The following is a 21137-nucleotide window of genomic DNA, read 5'->3' as shown; positions in this document are numbered from 1 at the left end:
AACTATACTTAAGCAAATAAGCATAACATTCAACATATAACTTCTAAGTTCTAAGTTCTAACTTTTAAGTTCAATTCAAAACATCAAATAAACTCTTAAACATCAGATACAATGTAACTAGTAATAAAATTAATATGGGAAGTACAACTCACTAAATCATTGCCAATAGGAATGTCTCGACGGATCCATCCCGTGACTTGAGTAGTACTGTTCCTGTGACATCCTCTCCTCTGACCAACGGACATAGACATCCCATGACATGTGATGCCTATGGTTGTTAAGAGGTAATCGACAACTGCAGCTCTATAGGTCTGGTCGTCAACATGCATAAGATATCCGATCTGAGGGAATGCACAATAAGGATAGGGAGGTCCTTCTTGATGAATCTCAGGAGGTATGGGTTGGGGTTGCACGCCGAAGATCTGCTCCACAAACATCTGTGCCCCCGAATCAGCATCCGTATAAGTTGCACCCCTACGCACATATACCGTCCTCCCATCAGACGCCTGGATAATACATCCTACTCTGTTCCACTTCCACTACTCTATGTCCCTCATAATCCTGAGGAAACCCCTGACCATAAGATTCACTACTATAAGCCCCAGAAGAAGATGCAGCACCGCTCTCGTACGAGTGGGGATCAATTGTTGCCGGTATTCAGTATCAGGCAGTGGAGCCTCTTGACTCATCTAGACTCATAGATCCCATGGAGCTTGCCAAGCTATTCACATCAGTGGGATTGTAAGACCCGTACGATGAAGTGTCATCCTCATACCCATGTCCATGGTGCTTCCCTTTCCCTTTCCCCTTCTGGCTGTAAGTGGAACTACGACCTGCACCATGGTCGACATCCTAGGTAGCGTGGGTGAACTGACTCTCCCCTGTGAACCTTAATGGCCCTCCCTGTCCCTGACTCTCAACTGCTGGCTATGGTGGTGGTGGTGGTGGTCTCTCCCGTGGTTCAACTGAATCCTGATCAGCTGGCCCATCACCATCATCATCATCATCACCACCACCACCACCACCACCACCATCATCATCAACATCATCATCATCATTCCCATTGTCATCCCCACTACCAAGTCCATCATCATCATCATCATTGCCTACATCATCCTGTGCCTGACTAGCAGGTGGCTGAGTAACATCATCATCATCATCATCTGACCATTAAATATTATCCTCACTGACACTGGATGCATCGGGGTGTGGTACAAAGGGATGGGTAGGCTCGGTGTGCACTCTCTCCTCTGTGGCCAAGAACTCATCCACATTAGCTCCCATCTCTCGTGCAATTTGACTGCTGGGTCGACCTCCCGCGTCATCCAACAATGGCTCTCTAACCCATTCAAATAGGGGGTACTCCTCCTCATCATCATCTATGGCAAAGATGTCAGCCAACTCAATTTTGTCCCCATTACCTTGCTCTTGACCTAACCTAATGTGCTCCTCTCTCAACCTCATATTATAGTGAACATATACAAGATCCTCCAGCCGCTTCACCCCCAAACGGTTTCACCCCTTAGAATGTGTCAAATTGAATGTGCTCCAGTTACGCTCACAGTCGGTGGCAGAAGATGTCTAGGAGAGCACTCTAACTACAATTTTAATCAGTGCTCCGAGTCTAACCCGTACTGCAGCCACCACTCAGCTGCAAGAAACATAACCAACCAAATTAATAATAGTAAAAATAAATTGTGTCAAAAACTCAAATTGAGTATCTAAGACTTAAACTAACTGACTAAGTGACTAACCAGGAGTGGTATTCTCCCTAGCCTGAATAGCGACTGAGCGACCATAGCTACCAGTAGCATCTCTAAAAGCCTTTAACTGCAATAAATATTTACAAAGTTAGTATAAAAAACAAGTATTTATCTTAATTCTTAAGTACTAGACTACTAGTCATCTCACAAGTCACAACTCACAATCTTACCTCATTATTAATTAATGTTTGTTTTGTCGCATCCGGTTCCAACCTTTCCACTACTTCATGGACTGCCCGAATCAAATCTATCCTCATCCCAAGTTCTCTACTGTAGTGGTACATGGGATTCAAAATAATAGGCTATGAAACAAGCCAACAAATGAGATGGTAAGAAACTATAAAACTACATAATAAGTATTACGTTATTAACAATTAAGTATTTAAGTAATAACTTGAAACTTTTAATATCTTTCAACTCACCAGCCAAATGCAATTGATGTTTCAATTGCTTTTCCCACCTTTCTTGGATGATGTCAAGGAATTTATGATTGCCCTTAGGATAGACTTTCCTAACCATCTCCTTCATCATCTCAATTGCAACCCATATATGTGGTAAAGTTGGTTTCCTTTGTTGATCTACCAACTTCAAAACTGTCACCACAGGGTCTAGAAGCTTTATAACAACTCTTAGATTTCCCCAGAAGGTATCATTGGATATGGTAGCCCATGCTGCTCTCCTTGCCGGTGATTCTGATTGAGGCCAAGCAAACCACTCTTCAAATGCAAACATCACACGTAGTTGGATTTTCTTCTTCTAAAAACTCTTCAAGGAAATCCAAACCCCAGGCCTCACCAAGTCACCACCACATGTCCTCCTCAACATATCCAAAGCAAATCCATGGTTATATATGAATGTGGTCACATTTCAAGCCCGCTGAACAACGTTCTTCACAAATTTGACTTGCCCCATGTCTTTTAGCATCAAATCAATACAATGTGCTGCACAAGGAGTCCAAAAGAGCCTATACCTAGGATCCTCCATCAACTTCATCCCAGCCTCTTCTTGAAATTGGCGCCATTATCAGTCACAACTTGCACCACGTGCTCGACTCCAACCTCTTTCACCACACTCTTCAACAACCCATATATGTATTTTGCATCCTTCTTGTGACCGGATGCATCAACAGACTTGAGGAACACCGTCCTCCCATCACAATTCAACATAAAATTGATGATAGGACTGTCTAGTGGGACCAGTCCAACCATCACAAATCACTGTCACCCCATAGTGCATCCACATCGGCTTAAGGCCATCAATGTAGGCTTTCAAGTCTTCCTTATGTCGTGGGAGATATACATTATATATCTCATATGGGGTTGGCCCAACCACCCCACGTCCAGCACCACTGATCTCATCCACCATCGCCGCATAATAAGGCCCATGTGCAGCATTTGTAGGAACACTGTGATATAATGCCTACTTAGAAAAGGCCATCCCCACCTTCTCCTTCACATTACCCCACATATGTTTTAATTTCTTCTGTTTTGACTGTGGCCTCGCAAACAAGTCAAGATCAGTGCGTAGTATCTGCACATCAGGATCGGCCTCAATGGGTCAAGAAGCAACAGATGTGGCGCTAGGTCGTGATCGTGGGGCCCATGGTAATGGAACTGACTCTCTGCCACTCTGGCTCCTCCTCATACTGGAGCTGCCTCCACTTGCCCTCCCAACATCTAGATCTCTAGATGACCCTGCACCCACGACCCTCTGTGTCCTCTTGATCTCATCGAGTTTATAAGACTCCCTACTCATCCTGAGTACTCTCTCCATCTTTGCATCTAGGGATGATGCATCACCTGGATCTGGATCCACTTTTTTCTCTCCCCCTCCACCTCCACCTCCTCTACGCATGCTGCCTCGAACTGATCCCTCTTTGCTTTCTTCTGTGCTCTCTTCTCTTGCCCTCCTGTCACATATTTTGCCATCGCCACTTTAACTTCATAAGGGACATTGGGGCATCAACCACATTGCGGTCCCCTCCCGCTAGATGGATCTTTAGTCTAGTGGTCCCACCTGATCCAATATTTTTCAAACAATATTTACACTCTGACTTTTTCCTATCATCTGTCAGAGGCTTACCATGCTGCCAAGCTATGTCGGACATCGTGTTTCTATTTGAGTCTCCAACTCAAAACTCAAAAGTTTGTGCCTGAATCTGAATTCCTGAATCTTGATACAAACATACATAATAATCACCATTAAAATATAAACCTAACACTTTAATTTTAACCTAAGGCCCTAAAGACACTAAAGTGTAAACACATAGTCACAGTGTCACACATTACTTGAAAGTTGAAACCAAAAATAGGCAATAGGCAAAGCATTAGAAAGTCCATAGCAATTTCTATGGAATAGAATCTAAAATTCACTTGTCTAAAGTTTGAATCGATGAACAAAAGAAAATGATAGCCATTATAGAAATGCATGATAGCTTCAGCAACTTAATCAGGCAACAACCAGTAAAATTTGACAAGGACATTTTATTTAGGGGATCAAAGAGCCTGAAAAAATAATCCAAAAAATTGCTATGTTGGCAAAATTACAAATCAAAACCAGTAGGAATGTAGGATAATACTTAGAAATTCAAACACTACGTTTAACAAAAAACAACTCCCAAACCAAAGCATTGATACTTTAACATCTAAATACATAAAGTAACAATTTATCACCTTCAACTATGGCCTGTAACATATACATTAGTTGTTTTTTTTTTTTTTTTTTTTTTTGGATAAACAACGTTTTCAATTCACTAAAGTAACCACAAGTAAGATCAGTTATAAATGCCAGAATTACACAAAGGGTTTGTTCAAGGCTTGAGGACGAAGGATTTCTAGCATAATCGTCTCACTGTGATATTCCAAACCATTCCAAGATCAGTTTTTTTCCGCTTGAGAATATTTAGAATGGACAAATAAGGGGGTTAACAGTGTATTTCAGAAGACCCATCTCTGTTATTCAACTAAACTCATCAGAAATCCAATAACAAATCAAAGAAGATACATAAGAAATGATAAGATACAATAAGTAATCCTACTCAAATATCAGAAACACCAACAACAAAGACGACAGTTATAGGTAGACAAATTTGATCTAACATATGCGTCAGTTTAATTGGAATTTTTGTTCTGAAACACTATCTTAGATTTCATTTGCAACAATAATAGAGCAAACAAACATTTTCCTCCAATTTCAGCAGCAAGAAATGAGAAAAGTTGTCATCCCAATAGCTGAAAACACAAGAAAGATATGGAAATGAAGAGTTTAAAGGGGAAAGAAGAGAAGCAAGGAAATGAAGCTAAAAGCCCAACCCAATGAAGCTAAAAGCCTAAAACCACCAAGTCACCAACGAATTTACTGTTCACTAAACCATTCAAACTTAGGTTACCTTCCAAGAGAGCTTCAAAGTGTGAAAAAATCCACCAAAAACTGCCGATTTCAGTGAAGGAGTGCTTTAATCAACTTGAAATCATGCAAAATCATGGGAAAATGTCGAAATTAGGTCGAAAAATCAAGTTTCCCACTCCTTGCTTCCACCTCTGTTTCACGATCGAAACTCTGGGGAATATGGTGACTTTTTATATAAATTCTAAACCCGGTTTCAAGGTTTCGATCGAAATCCTCGAAATTTTGGAAGTTTCCCCATCCGGTTCAAGATGGGTCACCCAGGTTTCGACCCATTGTCAAAATTTCAGTGGTTTCGATCGAAATTTCGATTGTACAATTGTGTTGTTTTCCAGGTTTTAAGCTCTATTGTACAATTGTGTTGTTTCCCATTGTCGAAGCTTCCCACCCTAGACAGAATTGCACAGCTCCATTGGAGAATTCTCAACTTTATTAATCTTAAACCTCAACAGTTAAGGATTATTGGAGTGTTAGGATTATCTTTATTGCATGTGTTACAGTTTCACTAATGCCCCGAAGAAAGAGTCTTCCCAATGATATTTTTCTTAATTTTTACAGGAGGGAGGACAAAATGATGTAGAACTTGGATTTTAATTGAAAGAAGCTGACCAATACTTTAATAAAAGAGTTTGCATGGTTGGGACACATATGGTTGTTTGACGGGGTAATTGTTAATTGAATGAATGGGTATGATTGTAATGTGGGGTATCCATCAAAGGAGGGACTTGATATTGTTCGAGTTCTGATGGAGTTCGGTAATTGGTTTAGTCACTTCTTTGAAGAACTTATTGATGACTTTTTCCTAGTTGTTTCTCATCTGAAAAGAACCAGCTCTTATAGCAATCACCATCAAATAACCCACTTGCCTCCAAATTCAAATCTACCTGCGGATCAGCATCGGTTTTGATGTGAGATTCAGCAAGCTGCAAAATTTGGGAGCCCAACTAGCTGAATACTATTCCTAAGAGTCACTTAATCCCCTTAAAACTAGAAAAGTATTAAACCCATTTACTTTCATATTAAGAGATCAAGAGATAAAGTACAAAATTGAGACTTTGCACCAATCTGAAGCATAATGATTACGTATCAAAGCAAATACTAGTCATGATTAATCCTATAGAGAATTCCTAAAGCCTAAGAAGTCTCTTCATTAAAAAGGTAAAAAGGTAACAAGATAAAGGAGAAGGGGAAAGAACTACCTCGTCGTTACCGTTTGGCTGCTTCTGAAACCAATTTATGTTGAGCACCTGTAAAAATCAATATGCTTTATTTCAATAAGACCCCTGAATTCAAACGAGACGAAATTGAGAGAAGCGGGTGAAGATCTAAGTAGAATGAATGGAGAGAGAGAGAGGCTATTTTATTCCAGCCGGACAGGGTACCGGCAGGGTCCATTTCCAAACCAAAACGGCTGTGTGGGTGATTGTTGATAGGTTGACCAAATCAGCCATTTTATTCCTATGAAGATCACTTACACCTTGGATAAGCTAGCTAGACTTTATGTGGACAATGTAGTTCATCTACACGGAGTGCCAGTGAGTATTGTTTCTGACCGTGATCCTAGGTTCACCTCAAGGTTTTGGAATGGTTTGTAGAAAGCCTTGGGAACCCAATTGAATCTGAGTATAGCTCATCACCCACAGTTCGATGGACAATTTGAGCGGACAATTCATATTCTTGAAGACATGCTTAGGTCTTATGTGGTTGACATGGGTGGAAATTGGGATGAACACTTAGCCTTAGTTGAGTTTGCCTATAACAACAGTTACCAAGCAACAACAGGCATGGCTCCATTTAAGGCTTTGTATGGTAATACTTGTAGAACGCCTTTGTATTGGACTGAGACTGGTGAAAGAAAAGTCTTAGGTCCAAAGATAATTGAAGCTACAAGTGATATGGTTGACATGATTAGGGAAAGAATCAGGTCTGCTCAATCTAGACAGAAGTCGTATGCCGACAAGAGAAAAACCGACTTAGAATTTCCAATTGGAGAGAAAGTTTTCCTTAAAGTATCACCTATGAAAGGGGTGACGAGATTCAATGTGAAAGGAAAGCTTAGCCCCCGCTTCATTGGACCTTTTGAGATTTTGGAAAGGGTTGGACCTGTAGCATACCGCTTGGCCTTGCCTCCATCACTTGCTGGAGTTCACAATGTGTTCCATGTTTCAATGCTTCGGAAATACATAGAAAACCCGGAGCACATACTACAGCAAGCACCCGAAGGACTTAGTGCCGATCTTTCTTACGATGAAGGACCAGCTGAGATCCTAGATAGAAAGGACAAGCAGTTGCAGAATCGCACTATCCCTCTGGTGAAGATTCGATGGAAAAACCATACCCCTGAAGAAGCTTCATGGGAGAAAGAAGAAGACATGAAAGAGAAGTTTCCTCATCTTTTTGGAAGCACAGGTACGTTTTCAATTTCAAGGACGAAATTTCTTTTAAGGGGGGGGGGAGAATGTAATATCCAGCCCTGTTCTAACCTTGACCCTGACCCGGATCCACTGTTGTATTCAGGTCCGAAGACCCGAAGCGGTGGAAGAAGAGATTTATGGACCATTCTGATTGATGATCATGATTCAGAGATTGAGCCCATGGACATTGACAATGATACCCCTTGCTTAGATGCATTGTTAGTGTTTAAGGAAAGTCTGCGCATCAGAGAAGATTAACATAGTTGATGTACCAAATGACCTCTTGTGCACAATCCGAAGGTATTCCCCGAAACTAGACTTCTTGATTGAATTGTAGAAGAAAACCTCACTCAAATTGACCTTGTGTAGCCTTTCAAAACCCTATTTGAAGTTGTTGTTCTAAACCTTAGTTTTCTGCTGGAAATATTTTGGTCGATCCTTTTGGTCGATACCATCAACCAAGGACCATCGACCAAAATATCCCAGTCTGCCAAGTTAATGATTCCAATCGAATTTCTATTAGTTCCTCTAACTATTACATGCCATTCCTCATCAATGCAATCAATTCCAACTCATGCCATGATGTTTATCACTTGAACTTGATAGCTCAAATTGGGGCTTTTTGTTTAGACCATTGGATTGGGTTAATTTCTTGATTTATAGTGTCCTACTACTATTGTTAAGTATACCTCCAAGTTTCAGATTGATCCGAACACCGAAAAACTCATTTCAGATGAAAACTCCCAAAATCCACATTTCTGTCTCGAAGGAAATTTTGGTCGATCCTTTTGGTCGATACCATCGACCAAAGACCATCGACCAAAATGTTGGCAGACAACAACCTTGGCCAATTTTGATCCAATTAACATCCGATCTTCCCGACTTCTTTTCTAACTTATTATTGATGCTTGTTTAGGGCCTTAACAATTCTATTGGACTATTCTTGGTATTCTCAATTCATCATCAATTCATCCAAGGTAAGGATGGTTATCTCCATAAACATATAAGTCATCAAATTTTGAATTGTGTTTTATTTAAAGAATGAAATCTCTTGATTTTCTTTTAATCATTATAAGACTGTTACATATGTGTTAGAACAGTAGCATTTAAATCTTTATACTCTTGTTGTGTTACTTTATCATTTTGATTTGCTTATGTTTATAATGATTCGTTTCAATATCATGATTTGAGAACTATTATGGATATGCATTGGATGCATGAGAAATGATGAGATTGAATATGTGATTGCTTACGTACGACTTGGGATTGGGGGGGGGGGTGTGTCCTACTGACACTTTTGTCCTTGGGCATCGGAGGGAATAGTATGGGATGTTCTCCGATGGTGCCTATCGACACTCTCCCGGGTTATTGGATGACATACATAGGACTGTCTAGTTGGGTGGCTAGGTTTATCCTTGTCGTGTCAGACCCGAATCGGAAGGGCATTGAGACCGAACAACCCGTGGTAGTGTATGGTTGGATGGGCGCTCTAGGGCCGGTAACCAATCCGGTAGGGGACATAAACCATGCTACGGATACCTGAAAGGGGCCATTTATTGGTAGAGTTGCATATGGATAGACTTGGGCTCACGGGCGCTCAAGACCGGTAACCAATCCGTGAGAGGACGTGAGAGCTTCCCGTTTACTATATGTGGATGACCAATAGGGTTGATGAGTCCGAATTCCGGGATTTCGCTGACTCTAGTGTGAAGGATACCGGGAAGCTCTGATACCAATCAGTCACATCCACCCAGCCGGTACCCCATTTGGAATACCCGGGATGTGATCCACAGTCCAAGGATCAATGATCTGAGGTCCATGCCTCCCACATACACGGTAACATAATCATGAACAGTAATAATCAATGGTAAAAACAATTAATACTAAACAATATGTATAAGATAGGATTAAATATATATATCAGAGTGCGGAAGATAGATAATATCAGAATGTGGTCAAAATCATATCAGTGAGAGAAGGTGTGGTAGCCACCCTCTCAAAGCAGCAGAAAGTAAAAGTAGTTAAGTACTTGTCCAGGTATCACTAGAAGAATCCAAATACATGTTAATTACAGGCCCGTATACTCCATAAACACACCGGGGAAATGGGGCACTACGCTAGGGTTTCTTCTATACTAATAGTAATCTCCTCAACAGTACGGATGAAGTAAATCCAACGCTGCCACTCCCGCACAACTGTGGGGCTAACCCTGGTGCGGATGGTAATCCTCCTCGGCTCCAATATACGGATCCTCACCGATGCCACTACCCAGAGGGTAGTATGTGGAATCATAGTCCGCCTCAAGGGAGGTGCCATCGTAGTCCTCGATACCTGTAATATAATCTAAAAACATTTGCACAAAAGGAATGAGTTCGAAGAACTCAGCAAGGAAGTTATTCCATAATTAGAAATCATACACATTCAGAACATATTATAATGCAATGCGATATGGAACATATGATGCAAATATGAGTCTAACTCTATGAATGCTAGTCTCTAGGGTAGACATGCTTTAAGTCATAGCACCGTACTTCTCTGGGTCGTCAGTCACTCTCCCATTTTCATATCTTGGGAATGCCCGGGGAAGATCGGTAAAGTCATCAAAAAAACCGTGGTAAGGGGATCGGTCACCGCTCTCTCACATCACCATTTGGTCAAGTACTGGCGCATGTCATAGTAAAGCCTAGCCCAATGCAAGTCATCTACTCAGTCGGTCAAGTCAGATTCAGATACGTCCATTCCTCACCCCCGGCTATCCTTTCCGGTATCCTTCACACTAGAGTCAGCGAAATCCCAGATTTCGGACTCATCAACCCTATTGGTCATCCACATCTAGTAAACGGGAAGCTCTCACGTCCTCTCACGGATTGGTTACCGGTCTTGAGCGCCCGTGAGCCCAAGTCTATCCATATGCAACTCTACCAATAAATGGCCCCTTTCAGGTATCCGTAGCATGGTTTATGTCCCCTACCGAATTGGTTACCGGCCTAGAGCGCCCATCCAACCATACACTACCACGGGTTGTTTGGTCTCAATGCCCTTCCGATTCAGGTCTGACACGACAAGGATAAACCTAGCCACCCAACTAGACAGTCCTATGTATGTCATCCAATAACTTGGGAGAGTGTCGATAGGCACCATCGGAAAACATCTCTTACTATTCCCTCCGATGCCCAAGGACAGAAGTGTCAGTAGGACACCCCCCAATCCCAAGTCGTACGTAAGCAATCACATATTCAATCTCATCATTTCTCATGCATCCAATGCATATCCATAATAGTAATCAAATCATGCTATTGAAACGAATCATTATAAACATAAGCAAATCAAAATGATAAAGTAACACAACAAGAGTATAAAGATTTAAATACTAATGTTCTAACACATATGTAACAGTCTTATAATTATTGAAAGAAAATCAAGAGATTTCATTCTTTAAATAAAACACAATTCAATATTTGATGACTTATATGTTTATGGAGATAACCATCCTTAACTTGGATGAATTGATGATGAATTGAGAATACCAAGAATAGTCCAATGGAATTGTTATGGCCCTAAACAAGCATCAATAATAAGTTAGAAAAGAAGTTGGGAAGATCGGATGTTAATTGGATCAAAATTGGCCAAGGTTGCTGTCTGCCAACATTTTGGTCGATGGTCTTTGGTTGATGGTATCAACTAAAAGGATCGACCAAAATTTCCTTCGAGACAGAAATGTGGATTTTGGGGGTTTTCATCCGAAATGAGTTTTCCGGTGTTCGGATCAATCTGAAACTTGGAGGCATACTTAACAATAGTAGTAGGACACTATAAATCAAGAAATTAACCCAATCCAATGGTCTAAACAAAAAGCCCCAATTTGAGCTATCAAGTTCAAGTGATAAACATCATGGCATGAGTTGGAATTGATTGCATTGATGAGGAATGATATGTAATAGTTAGAGGAACTAATAGAAATTCGATTGGAATCATATGGCAATGTTAAACATGAACATAATACATCCTATAACTCAGTTTGGTACCAAATGGCATGATGTTAATAGATAAATCATAGAATACATATGCTAGGCATGAGATAGAAGCATAGCATCAATGAATAGTTAAGGAAATCATGGATTGAACATGAGTAGACATTTGGAGTGGTGGTTGCAAGGTTGCAGCACCATTCCCAATGTCTCATCAGCAAGATGGCAATAGAAAAGAGTAGAAAATGGTAGGGTAGAGAGTGGAATGATGATTCATACCTTAGTGTGGAAGATGAAGACAAGAATCAATGATAAACAAAGAGTTTTTGATGAGGTGCCCTTCACATTAGCCAATGAGCTGCTTTGGGAAGCTCTCCCCACGTTTTCAGGTGAGAAAATGATTGCAATGGGGCTCAAGGCTCGAGGTTATAATAAATAGAAAAGGAATATTCCATGGAATCATTAACTTGGCAGACTGGGATATTTTGGTCGATGGTATCGACCAAAAGGATCGACCAAAATATTTCTAGCAGAAAACTAAGGTTTAGAACAGAAACTTCAAGTAGGGTTTTGAAAGGCTACACAAGGTCAATTTGAGTGAAATTTTCTTCTACAATTCAATCAAGAAGTCTAGTTTCGGGGAATACCCTCGGATTGTGCACAGGAGGTCATTTGGCACATCAACTATATTAATCTTCTCCGATGCGCAGACTTTCCTTAAACACTGACAATGCATCTAAGCAAGGGGTATCATTGTCAATGTCCATGGGCTCAGTCTCCGAATCATGATTATTAATCAGAATGGTCCATAAATCTCTTCTTCCACCACTTCGGGTCTTCGGACCTGAATACAAAAGTGGATCCGGGTCAGGGTCAAGGTTAGAATAGGGCTGGATATTACATTCTTCCCCCCTTAAAAGAAATTTCGTCCTTGAAATTGAAAACGTACCTGTGCTTCCAAAAAGATGAGGAAACTTCTCCTTCATGTCTTCTTCTTTCTCCCATGAAGCTTCTTCAGGGGTATGGTTTTTCCATCGAATCTTCACCAGAGGGATGGTGCGATTCCGCAACTGCTTGTCCTTTCTATCAAGGATCTCGGCTGGTCCTTCATCGTAAGAAAGATCGGCACTAAGTCCTTCGGGTGCTTGCTGTAGTATGTGCTCCGGGTTTTCTATGTATTTCCGAAGCATTGAAACATGGAACACATTGTGAACTTCAGCAAGTGATGGAGGCAAGGCCAAGCGGTATGCTACAGGTCCAACCCTTTCCAAAATCTCAAAAGGTCCAATGAAGCGGGGGCTAAGCTTTCCTTTCACATTGAATCTCGTCACCCCTTTCATAGGTGATACTTTAAGGAAAACTTTCTCTCCAATTGGAAATTCTAAGTCGGCTTTTCTCTTGTTGGCATACGACTTCTGTCTAGATTGAGCAGACCTGATTCTTTCCCTAATCATGTCAACCATATCACTTGTAGCTTCAATCATCTTTGGACCTAAGACTTTTCTTTCACCAGTCTCAGTCCAATACAAAGGCGTTCTACAAGTATTACCATACAAAGCCTTAAATGGAGCCATGCCTATTGTTGCTTGGTAACTGTTGTTATAGGCAAACTCAACTAAGGCTAAGTGTTCATCCCAATCTCCACCCATGTCAACCACATAAGACCTAAGCATGTCTTCAAGAATATGAATTGTCCGCTCAGATTGTCCATCAGACTGTGGGTGATGAGCTGTACTCAGATTCAATTGGGTTCCCAAGGCTTTCTGCAAACCATTCCAAAACCTTGAGATGAACCTAGGATCACGGTCAGAAACAATACTCACTGGCACTCCGTGTAGACGAACTACATTGTCCACATAAAGTCTAGCTAGCTTATCCAAGGTGGAAGTGATCTTCATAGGAATAAAATGGGCTGATTTGGTCAACCTATCAACAATCACCCACACAGTGTCATTTCCCTTACTCGTCCGCGGCAAGCTAGTCACGAAGTCCATTGAGATATCTTCCCACTTCCAACTAGGAATAGGAAGGGGCTGAAGTAATCCAGATGGGGGTTGACGAACGGCTTTCACACGTTGGCAAGTTTCACACCTGGCAACGAAGTCTTCAACGTCTGCTTTCAAACCATTCCACAAAAAATGTTCCCTTAAGTCCTTGTACATTTTGGTACTTCCAGGGTGTACTGTAAAGATGGACTGGTGTGCTTCTTTCAATATTTCCTTCTTGATTTCATCAACAGCGGGCACACAGAGTCTACCTCTAAACAATAAAGTACCATCCATAGATGTACTAAAAGTAGGGTCCATTTCTGAATTCGAGGCAATTTTATCAATCTTCTCTTTCAACTCTAGATCAGAACTTTGCAAGGCAACAATTCTATCTCTAAGGGAGGATCTTGCAGTCATGGCATAGAGAATGCAATCCGAACCCTTAGGGACCATTTCCAAACCAAAACGAGCTAGCTAGAGATTGTTGATAGGTTTAGGGATTTCCATACCGCTTGGCCTTGCCTCTATCAATAACTTCCTTAGCTAGAGATTGTTGATAGAAAAATGTTCCCTAAACGAGCTAACTAGAAAACGAGCTACATCCCCTGATCAAGTAACCATCATGCTAAAGAGACTTAGACTTGAAGAGGACAGAGATTTTCTCCCATTTCTGATTCTAGGGGACAAGGCGTGAATGCTTTTGCACGTCGAGCTGGTGGGAGATCGGCTAGGTTTTTTCCGGCTGCCATGAGGGCCAGGGGCTACCCCCCCCCTCTTATTGCTGCAAGGGAGAGGCAGGCTGCCCTAAATCAGCCTCCACAGGCTCCATGAAGCTCCTTTCTTGGAACTGTCAGGGGCTTGGCCCGCCCCTGACTTAGCAATACCTGCAAAAAGTTTGCAGGAAAGGGAGGCCCAGCATCATCTTTCTTATGGAAACTAAACAACAAAATGTTGCAATAAGAAGACTGTCACAAAAGCTTCATTTCAATGATTTTTTCTTCGTAAATCCAGTAGGACTTTCAGGTGGTATTGGTATATTATGGAATGGTAATGTCTCGATCGCTATCCTCTCTTCGTCTTCTCATGTTGTTGATTTACTAATTAAAGTTCCCTCTTCTGGTGCAGAGTTTAGAGCAACCTTAGTGTATGGACATCCCCAAGTTGAGCAAAGGGCTCGTATCTAGTATGAATTAGCTCATTTGGGTTTATCTGTAAGTACCCCTTGGATTGTCTTTGGTGATTTTAATGAAATCTTGTGTAATGAGGATAAGTTTGGTGGACCCCCAAAACCTCAACTTCAAATGGATGCCTTTAAGGAGGCTATTGAGTCTTGCAATCTCTTTGAGGTGAAGTGTAGTGGGCCCAAATTCTCTTGGTCCAATAAAAGACATGGTAGAGACCTAGTCAAGGAGTGTCTGGATAGAGCTTTTGTAAATGTTGAATTCCTAGACTTATTTGGGAGTGTACAGGGTCATAGATGGGCTATGGTGGGTTCTAATCACACCCCGCTCGAAATCTCTCTCCATCCTAACCATAAAAGGCCAATGAGGTTTCACTATGAGACCAAATGGGAAGACCATCCAGACCTATCTCATCAAATCACCATTGGTTGGAATGCTCCTGGATTTGGTTCTTTTTCTTACCAACTTCATCAGAAAATAAAAAACTGTACCAAATCCCTTAGATCTTGGAGTAAGGCAACTTTTCATAATGCTTCTATGGAAATTGCAAATCTAACCCAATTATTGGAAGCTTGCCAACAACAGCCCCATCTGATTCCTCTGCCAAAGAAGAATTGGAACTTAAAAAAGAAATTGAAAAACAACTTTTGGCAGAGGAAAAGTTCTGGTGTCAAAGATCCAGGGTGCTTTGGCTTTCAGAGGGGGATAGAAATACCAAGTTCTTCCATGCTTCCACCACTCAAAGAAGACAAGAAAATTCAATTACCAAAATAAAAGATCAATTTGGGAGATGGTTGACTAAGGAGTCCCAAATCCACTCTGAAATCTATTCACACTTTACATCCACCTTCTCTTCCTCATCCCCCATCTCTCCTCAGGAGTTTCTATCTAGCACCCCATCTTGCATTACAGCTTCAGACAATTCTTCTCTCTGCTCTCCTTTTTCTGTTGAGGAAATCAAAAAAGCCCTCTTCCAAATGAAAGGCACCAAGGCCCCTGGTTTTGATGGTCTCCCTGCTCGATTCTATCAAAAACATTAGGACATAATTGGCCCTGATCTAGTCCATGGTGTGCAACACTTTTTCAATGGGGGACACATGCTTAAGAGTCTCAACAAAACCATCATATCTCTCATCCCCAAAAGAGCTCATCCTCAGGATGTTTCTCATTTTCGTCCTATCAGTCTATGCACCACTCCTTATAAAGTCATAGCTAAATGTTTGGCTAATCGTCTCAAACCCATGTTGGGGTCCATCATTAGCCAGATGCAAAGTGCTTTTGTACCAGGTAGAGCTATTTCTGATAATATTTATCTAGCCCATGAATATCTTCACTTTATGAAGAAATCTAAATCAAATTCTGGGTTTATGGCTCTCAAACTTGATCTGTGCAAAGCCTATGACAAATTAGAGTGGTCATATATTGAGCATACTTTGAAGCACCTAGGATTTGCTGACCGATAGATCCAGTGGGTCATGCAGTGTATCACCACAGTGAGTTATCAGATTAAGATTAATGGGGTCCTCTCTAGGAAGTTGGTGCCACATAGAGGTATTCGGCAAGGTTGTCCCTTGAGTCCCTATATCTTTATTCTTTGTTTAGAAACCTTCTCCCAGCGCATCACATCCAATAGAGGTATTCCTCGATTACCTGGTGTTAAAATTTCCCAAAGGGGTCCTGAGATTAATCATCTTCTCTTTGCTGATGATTGCATGTTATTTTCCCCAGCCACTATTTCAAATGTTGTGCAGGTTAATACGTTACTTCAAGATTTTGAGTTGGTTTCGGGATTGCATATTAATCCTGATAAGTCAGCTGTCTTATTTAGTGCCAGGACCCCTATCCAGGTCAGGAGTGATATTACTTCCACTTTTGACATTAAAGAGGCTCAGTCACATGGGGTTTACCTTGGTCTTCCCTCTTCTATTGGAAGGTCTAAGGTCCAAACTTTCTCATTTGTTCTTGAGAGGCTGACTTCTAAGTTATCTGGTTGGAAGGGGAAATTGTTAACTCCGGCTGGTAAGGAAATTTTGATTAAAGCTATGGCTTTTGCACTCCCCGTTTATGCTATGTCTTGTTTCCTCATTCCAAAGGCATTATGCCAAGCCATGAACCAGAAAACTCGTCAGTTTTGGTGGAAGGATGACCAAGGGAAAGGTGTTTATTGGGTTAAATGGGAGACTTTGTGTAGGGGTAAGAGGGAGGGGGGATTGGGCTTCCGTGATGTCCATTGTTTTAATAAAGCTTTGCTGGCCAAGCAAAGCTGGAGACTGTTGACCAACCCTAATTCATTATGGGCCCAAGTTATGTATGCAAAATACATCAAAGATACACCTCTCCTAGATTGTATAGCTCCATCTTACAGCTCTTGGGGTTGGAAGAGTATACTTATTGGTAGGGATATACTCAATCAGGGTTTGATTAGACAAATTGGGAATGGGACGTTAGTTAATATTTATAAGGACACTTGGATCCCTTCTTTACCTTTCAAAGGTATTTGTAGCCCTCCTCTTAATCATAGCCCTACTTGGGTGAAGGATCTCATTAATTGGCAGGATTCACAATGGGATGTCCCTCTTCTTCAATCCCTTTTCTCTCCTATTGAAGTGGACGCCATTCGTACCATCCCCATACTTAGTAGTGATACTCAAGATAAATGGATTTGGTATAAAACCTCTACTGGAAAATTCGCTGTTAAATCTGCTTATTCTCAGTGCCTTGCTATGGTAGATTCACAAGGTAATACTGCTTCATCTTCTTCCATATCATTGCTTTGGAAACAAATTTGGCAGTTTCATACTCTCCCTAAAATTAAACATTTTCTTTGGAGATCAGCTCATGAGGCTATTGCAACTTCAAATTCTTTATTTGTTTGACATATTGCTTTAGCACCTCTATGCTTAATTTGCGGTTGTGGTAGGGAAACTGTTACCCATGCTCTTTTTTTTTGTCAGCATGCAAAGATGTGTTGGGAACTTTCTCCCCTACGCATCAATATGTCAGATTTTCGAGGGATTGACATTCATGATTGGATGGAGTTTATTCAGACAAAATTCAAGGGATGTGGAGATATGGATAGGGTGAATCAAATTTGGAGCGCTATGGCTTGGTGTATTTGGAATACTCGGAACTCATCTATTTTTCCTAGCCTTGATATCTCAGTTAGATCTACTATGTCACATTTTTCTTTCATTTGTGCTGACATTCATAATTTGTTAACTGGGTTATCTTTGGCAGGGGATTTTGCTTCTCCTAGTCTACCAAGACCATCAGAGGATATTGAATGCTGTCAAGTGTTTGTAGACGGTGCATGGGATAACCATACAAACAAGGGAGGCAGGAGTTGTATTTTGTGGGATCATCGAGGTTCATTTATAGCTGCTCAGTGTAAGGACTGTTTGGGCTGGTTTGCTACAGCAATGGAACTTCTTGCCATTCGAGATGGTTTACTTTTAGGAAGGTCTTTGGGGGTGGAGCAAATCCAAGTCAACTCTGACTGTATGCCAGCAATTCTCTCCTTGCAGGGCCTTCCTTCTTATTTGGACTGGATAAGTCTTCGTTTAGTTTCAGATATTTTGAGAATTTCTTCTACTTTTAGTTGGGTGTTTTTTAATTATATTTCTAGATCTTCTAATGTTTTTGCTGATTTTCTTGCTAAGGGAGCTCGTCGTCTCTCTTTATCTAGGTCATGGTGGACTATTCCACCAATGTTTATGATTGATTAGTCTGTATTGTCCAGGTCTCCTGGCTTTAACTCTTTTTTATAATTAAGTTTTCAGTTTCTTGACCAAAAAAAAAGAACAGAGAGAGAGAGAGAGAGAGAGAGAGAGAGAGAGAGAGAGAGAGAGAGAGAGAGAAAGAAATGGGTACCTGGACTTCGGCTGTGGGAGCAGGGACGTTGAGATTGTCAGAAAGAGAGGCCATTGCGCAAATCACTGCCAGTATCGTCACCGCAAAAGTTAGCAAGGCATTTGCTCGGTAACCAAAAGAATGCATTCTGTTTTTGCTCTCTCCTGCTGTTATATCTTTCCTTGCGTCCGTTCCTCGTCTGGTTTCTCACCGGAAGACAGAAACTTGAAGTCGATCAGTTTGATCTTCCTATGGAGTCTGGACTCTGGACGAGTGTCGAATTTCATACGAGCTCTTGGGGACGAGCGCCGAATTTCATTCGCTACGGATTTAGTTTTGGGTGAAATTTTTCAGAAACGGAAATCACTGTAGGGACAGCAATCGCCCACGCCTCGTGAAATAGAGGGGTCAAAAGACCAACATACCCCTATGATGTCAACACGTGTTAATTTTCTCTTTTCTTCTATTTATTTATTTTTATGATCTATGATGAAAGAGGGAAATATCATTAAAATTACTTTTTTTATCTGATAAATTTAAAAAAAAAAAATTGTACAATAGAGCTTTTTATATATAGCGTTTCCCTGCGATTCGGGTTTTGGTTTCCTTGCGATTTGGGTTCCGATCTTTGAAATCTAAGATTTCTTCCTTTTGCATCGAGCTGTTGCTTCTGATTAACCTTTCTGAGTTTAAAATATTACCTCCATCTTCCGGTGTAAGGTTTGTTGGTGTTTTTTTACTACAGGGTTTCAATTTTTTGTATTCTGGTCTTTCTCCTGTTGGAGGCTTCCTCTTGCGGTTTGGTTGCTGACGGTAAGTTTTCTCTCGCCGTCGCCTTTGGTCTGCTACTGCCGGTGAGTCTTGTATCCTCCGCCGTTGGTCTAATCTAGCGTCTGCACTTGCTCACTGGTATGTTCATATAATTTGTGAAATCCCCCAGATTTCTACCCCTTTAACCCGTGGTTTTAAGACCGAGAACCTAGGCCTTGATTCGGCGACAATTGTGGACCATTCAATTCGAGCCCGAAGGATTGGAAATTAAACAAATGTTGGTAGATGACCCTTATAATGACTCAAAAACTCTCCTAGAGTTTAAGTGAAGAGAGAAGATTAGTCTCGATAGTGTAAAAAGGGTAATTTTGGAATATTTTTAGATCAGTGATGGAGAATCCAGTTGACGTAAATAAGATATCAAATCAAAGATCGTCGAAAGACCTTTCCAACGAGCCAAAAATCATCAAAATCGGAGTTCGTTTGGGGGTCCAACCATGAGCCAGAAGTTTGAGCCGTTTAGGTGAACCAACCCCCACCCTATTTTCTATTTAGGGGCAAAATTGGAAATTCGGATTTTTAAACCCTATTTATGTTTTATCTCATCCGTAAACGCATTTTTGGAGGCTAGAAAGAGGCAGAGGCTTTGGAGAAAAGGAGAAACGAAAGAGAGGAGCGATTTCCATTCTTCCGAAGGTGTCTGTGATCCGAATCCTTGCAGAATCATTACGAAAGGTTAATTTTCTTTAATGCTTCTCTTACTCACAATTTTGTGAGTATTTTCTCTCCTTTTCTTTTGAGGAATCTTGAAAGGGAAGGTTGTTAGGCATCTTGGTTGCTTTCCTTTATTGTTTTAATGTCCCTTCCTAGTTTGTGGGAGTGATATCTTTTCTCTTCTATTGAGGGATCTGTGAAAGGGAATAATGATAGGTACCCTAGATGCTTATATTTTCTTATATTAATGTTTCCCTTGAGTTTGGGAGTATTGGTTTATCCTCTTGCAAAAGATTTTAGAATTTTGATTCTCTAGGTCACCCACGGGTGATTTATGAGAGCCAAATTTGGGGCTTCTTGATTTTGGTCAAATTGGATAAAATTGAAGGTACCCGTAAGATCCTTTTGTTGTCAATTAGCTTTCCCCAAAATTTCGTTTCGTTTAGACTTCGAATTGGTGACGAATTAGTGACCATTCACTAGTGAGGTTGAGAACTACCCTTTTTAACCTAGTTTTCAGATTTGGGTTTTTGTGGGAAGATTTTAGGATATCCTTTGAAACCCAAATTGGCTCTAATTTGTGATAATTATTTCTTTTGCATGAATAGGTTAATATATCTTAGTCACTAATTTGTGAGAAGGAATTATTGATCATTGGAGGAAGAACAAAGTAAAAGGTGAGGAATATACTTAACTTTATATTACATGTGTAATGATGTCAGTTACTTTTCATTATTGATATCTTGTATTGCTTTAGTATTATCTTGTGGTTATTTTATGTCTTTTGTTAAATATGAATTGCTATGATTTATGTTTATTATTACTTCTGATGTTGCTCCTTGCTTTGAAATCTATTATTGTTGTTATGAAATGGAATGTGATTGTATGAGAGGAGAAATATTATTATTTCTTCTACCTTGTATTTTCTACTAGGGTTGTGGGTTCACCCATTGCCCTAGTGATATTATATGATTGCTTATATTGTGGTTGGGAATGGGGAATGTCCTTTTGGCATTTCTGCCATAGGATACCAAAGGAGGCGGTATGGGACGCATTCCTATGGTGCCCTTGGCTCTTTCCCGAT

This window comes from Hakea prostrata, chromosome 1 (genome assembly GCF_041222555.1).
Source record: "Hakea prostrata isolate BN-2017 chromosome 1, UWA_Hpros_2, whole genome shotgun sequence".
In the NCBI taxonomy this organism is placed as follows: domain Eukaryota; kingdom Viridiplantae; phylum Streptophyta; class Magnoliopsida; order Proteales; family Proteaceae; genus Hakea; species Hakea prostrata.
This window is presented reverse-complemented; position numbering follows the sequence as displayed.